Source organism: Elephas maximus, chromosome 1 (genome assembly GCF_024166365.1).
Source record: "Elephas maximus indicus isolate mEleMax1 chromosome 1, mEleMax1 primary haplotype, whole genome shotgun sequence".
Classification (NCBI taxonomy): domain Eukaryota; kingdom Metazoa; phylum Chordata; class Mammalia; order Proboscidea; family Elephantidae; genus Elephas; species Elephas maximus.
Window position 1 is genome coordinate 74,745,244 of NC_064819.1, and position 5,195 is coordinate 74,750,438.

At 44.0% G+C, this 5,195-nt stretch overlaps 1 non-coding gene across 1 annotated transcript; it reads right to left on the bottom strand.

Moving 5' to 3' along the window:
• Positions 1 to 680: 680 nt before the first annotated feature.
• Positions 681 to 752, bottom strand: TRNAM-CAU (transfer RNA methionine (anticodon CAU)). Its single transcript has one exon. It is a non-coding gene; the product is annotated as a tRNA-Met (tRNA).
• Positions 753 to 5,195: the final 4,443 nt, after the last annotated feature.

Here is a 5,195-nt window from a genome sequence, read left to right on the forward strand (position 1 = left end):
AGTGGAGTGACTGAAAAGAGGTTTGTCCAAATTCACATAACTAACTAAAGGCAGGGTTAACCTGGTTCTGTCCCAAAGTCTAGTCTTTTCTCTTCATGTCAAGTTACTTTTATGTGAACAATGATAGGAAAATCGAATAAAAGCTAAGGCAGAAAATTATGCTTATATTGGGGATGAACAAATTGTGGTTATTAAGGAATCTTCAAAAATAAGCCTGGAAACCACTGAAAGTTAAATCTTTTATAGACAAATTTGAGTGCACAAATGACTAATTTTCAGAGTTAGGAATTTAAGACTACTGCCCTGTTCTACAGAGCAGATTGAGGCAAATATTTCAGTTGAGCTTCAAGTCTCCACACCATCATGCACACGTTAGTATTCAGCACTTCTTTTTGAGAAGCCACAATGTCATTTTACCAAGTGGTCCTAAAGATCCGAGAATTATGCTACCATATTACTAATAACTGGCTGCCGTCAAGTCCATTCTGACTCATGGTGACCCTATAGGCCAGAGTAGAACTGCCCCCTAGGGTTTCCAGGGAGAAGATGGTGAATTGGAAGTGGGCCAGAGTAGAACTGCCCCCTAGGGTTTCCAGGGAGAAGATGGTGAATTGGAAGTGGCAACCTTCTGGTTAGCAGCCAAGGTTTTAAGGCACTGTGTCACCAGGGCTCCACTAAAATAGCAGAGGATGGTTTCGATCCATCGACCTCTGGGTTATGGGCCCAGCACGCTTCCGCTGCGCCACTCTGCTCCTTGGTTGTATTACTAACAGCCAAGCTTATACAGTCCTGATGCATGTCAATATGCCAGCACATAGAATTGATGCCATTTTTTCCTATCATTAGTATTGAATAAAATCTCTAGATCAAATGCTCAGATGGTTAGATCTGGAAATCTAGTTATGGCCTCATATGGTTTAATTAATGGAAGTCTCAAAATACTTTCAGAAAAAAAAAAATCAAACATTTTATTTCCAATGTGGAGATGGAGCAGGGCATAGCAGCCACTACTGCTTGTCTACACCACAGTCAGCCACTAACACCACCCATCAGGCCCCCTTGAAAACAGAAAAATGACTTTCTTCCCATAGCCACATCTGTACTGCCCTGTGCTTGGAGGTGGTGGATACCATTCTCAGATCCAGAGTCTGAATTACGATCAAGCTTGGTAAACATAGAAACCCTAGTGGCGTAGTGGTTAAGAGCTCAGCTGCTACCAAAAGGTTGCCAGTTCCAATCTACCAGGCACTCCTTGGAAATCCTGTGGGGCAGTTCCACTCTGTCCTTTAAGGTTGCTATGAGTCGGAACGCACTCCATGGCAATGGGTTTCAGGGTTTTTTTGTTTTTGTTGTTGTTAATCATAGAGGTTCCCATCTTCGTGGCAGGAAGTTTAGATAAGAGTATGTGATATCAATGTAGTAAGTGAGACTGGGAAGCTTACAGAAGAGGTTGTCCTTAAATTATGAAACACAGAGGTTTGTTTTCCTTCTAGACCATGTCTGAAATTGTGAAAGTTTGAAGTACTGCACAGGGACTAGCTGGAATATGAGACTCAGATGTTGAAGATGGCAGAGTGCAAAGAGCCAAAGAACCTGAGTCCTGATGACATCATGGAGCTGCTGAATTAACCAGCCATGTAGCCTCCCTACCCTTTGGATTTATTCTTATGTGTGATATAAATCCACTTTGTTTAACCCAGTCAAGTGTTGTTTTAATTGTTGTAGAGCTCTTGCTAAAAGTTTCCTGTTACTGGGGAAAGGTCTTTGGGCTAGATTTTTCATAAATATATTTTGTAAGCGTTATGTTCTAAATCTTTCTGATTACTGGCAATGTGAAAAACTCAAATCCAACCACATAAATAATATGAGAAATGTAAGTCTGTTGTGCACTTGGCTCACTAAGCTTTTTCTTTCATACTTGCAGACCAAGTATTCTCTTTCCTTGGGAGGGCTGTCAGCCACTAACTCTAGCCCAACCCTACTGTCCCACTGTCACTATATCTAGACTTACTGGACACCTGCCCAGTCCCATCTCCATCCAGCCCTCGGGAGTTTAAACAGCCACACTTCAAAGCTATAGTCGTGAAATTAAGATACAGCTACTATATATAGAAGGAATCCTGATGGCGAAAAACTCAAATATCCGCAGTTCAAACCCACCAACCATTCAATGAGAGAAAGAAGTGGCAGTCTGCTTTCATACACACTTGAAAAATATTTAAGGCAGTTCTAGCCTGTCCTGCAGGGTCACTATAAATTGGAATCAACTTGAGGGCAATGGGTTTGGTTTTTTGGTTTCCTGTATATAGAAGTTCACTGCTTTTCCCTTTATATATGTAAGTTGCCATAGCGTGGGATCTCTGATTGGAGATAACCACCTAGATCACAAATTACACCCTTCCTGATTCCTCATGTATTTTTCTTACATAATCTACCACTCATACGTATAGATTTTTAATGTAAAATTAGTTTTGGTAGACACTGAGGGTGCTGCCCTCAAGGAATTTACAATCTAGTGGGGAAGACAACTGAATAAGCAGTTGTTTACAACACAGGGTGATAAATGCTACAATTGAGGTGTGTGCCTGGGCCCTGAGAGTACAGGAAGGAACACAACCCATACTGGAGAAAGAATTAATAGCTCATTCAGTTTGTGAGCCTTTCAGTTTTTCCATTTGTTCACATTAGCCCCTGATAGCTGGTTTTTGGTTTACTTTTGTTTTTGTTTGTTTTCCTTCCTAGGACAGCTGAACCTAAAATCCTCCTCCATTATCTGCTGTTTCCGGGACCCTCACCACGAGGCTAAGGACCTGAGGTTCGAAGTAAATTGAATTAATGAGGCTCAAAGGTAGGCCATGGATTTTACCTTTTCTTACAATTAAGCACTGCACTGTTAATCGAAAGGAAAGGTCATTTGTTAGGCTCAAACCCACCAGCAAATCCTGGAGAAAACACCTGGCAATTTGCTCCCTTAGAGATTACAGTGGAGGAACCCCTATGGGGCAGTTCTACTCTGTCCTATAGGGTCTCTGTGAGTTGGAACCACTCTAAGGCACTCAACAACTCAGCTAGGAAGCCTGGGAGCAAATAGTGGGAGGGAGGCCAAGTGGACATCAGTCACAGCCTGAAATAGATGATAGAAAAGTGCAAAACTCAAGAAATTTAAGTAACAATGCTGCTAAAGACACTGCCCTTCAAAGCCCTGGAGAAATGGATAAGGCATCTTACTAAAGATCAGAAGATTCCGGGTCCTACCTCTGGCTAGTCTGAGATTTTACCTTCTTGTTTTGCGGGGAAAGCAGGTTTTCCGCAGTGTTACATATGATACACATGCATTTTTTTAAAAAAAATCAGAAACCGCTTTTTTAATGAGGAGGCCCTCCTAGTTGCTGGGACTTCCTGTAGTTATCACTCCTGAGAAAGAAGGGTCAGGAGCAGCAAGGGAGGCTGGTAAGGATTTACAAGGAATGAAATAAGAATCTCCTTCTATCAGCACAAACCTGGAGAGACAGGTTAGAGAAAAGTGAAGAAGGCTAAATGAGATTTACAGGAACAAAATTTGAATCTGGCACAAATCCACAAAAATAGTACCTTCTTTACCAGCCCATTTTGCATGAAAAAGTCTCCCATTTTGTGAACTCTTGGCTCTTTGTTTTAACTCTCTTTCCTGAGATTTAACACGGAATCCTCCGCGAATTCTGTTTCATTTCCTTCTAAATTCAACTGTCCAACTTCACCCCAAAACGAGCTACAGCTACACAACGAAAAAGACAGAAGCTCAAACCCCAAGGGCAGAGAGCACCACCCTTTGCGGTGCAGTCAGTTCTGACTCAGGGAACCTATAGGATAGAACAGAACTGCCCCATAACTTTAGGAAGCAGGTTGCCACATCTTTCTCCCCTGTGGAGAGCAGGAGGTGGGGGGTGGGGTTCGAACCGACGCCAGGCAGTGTAAAAATAACCTTGAGGGAGGAAAAGCAGGGAGTGAGGGGCGACTTCATCACCGGGAGCCCATATGATCTTGATCCTGTTTCTATCAAGTGACTGGTGTGTGCCTTGGGGGAGGAGGGGCGGTGGAAGGAGGGAAGATCAAGCAGGAAGAGGGAGCAGCAAAAGTTTAGGGAGACTTTCCACTCTTATATCCACAGACTGTCAATCCCCCGGTGCGCTGACCTGCACACTAAGCCCCCAGTAACCCAGAGGAGGTGACTTGGGGGCTGTAGCTGCCCAGAGCCCTCCTCCTCCAGCAAAAAAAGCACCTCCTGCAGCTCAGAGGCCCACACAGCAGAGGAGCAGGGCCGGAGTCCTGGCTCCATGAATAGAAGAGTTTTTCTATCCTGGGGAACAGAGCAAGTCCCTGAGAGGACGCGGGAGGAGGCAGAAAGAATCTGGTGACTTCAGAAAAGAGGGAAACTTGGCCCCCGGGAGCCGGACTTGGTCCTTTCATCTGCCCCTCCTCCCAGCCCGGCCATGCTTTAAGGAATTCAATAGGGAATTCAATAGGCCATGTGGTGGTCCTGTGGGATTATGAAGCTCAAAATTTTCCTTTGAAATTTTGGAAGAGGTTATACACTCCTGGGCGGGAAAGACACGTACTGTTCTCACTCTTTCTCACCGCCTTTCTATTTACTCTGCCACTGACAATCACTATTAATGGACCCTGGTTGTCCTGCGCAGCCCTGGTGGTGCAGAGGTTAAGAGCTCAGACTGCTAACCAAAAGAAGGCATTTAGACTCCACCAGCTGCTCTTGAAAACCTTGTAGAACACACTTCTACTCTGTTTTATATAGTGTCAGTATGAGTCAGAACGAGCTCAAAGGCAGCAGGTTTTCTGGTTTGGTGTGTCCTGTAGGAGCCCAGGTGCCACAGTGGTTGAAGCTCTGGTTTGCTAATCAAAAGGTCAACAGGTTATCACCTTAGTGAAAATGCAACCTACTGCCTGGCCTGTCTCTATTCCTATTTCCTGCTTTATCTGATTCCGTGGGCCTGGGCTCCCCTCACAGGCATTGACTGAAGAGAAAATTTCTTCTTCTTCTCCTAGACTGTCAAGCAAAAAACAAACAAACAAACCAAACAAAAACATTTAGCCCTTCGGCTCCCAGATCCTTGTGCAATTCCTAGTTTGAACTCACTCATTTATCAAAAGGGGAGTATTTTGATTCTCCAGAAATTTACACCAACTTCTGGTTGCCACTC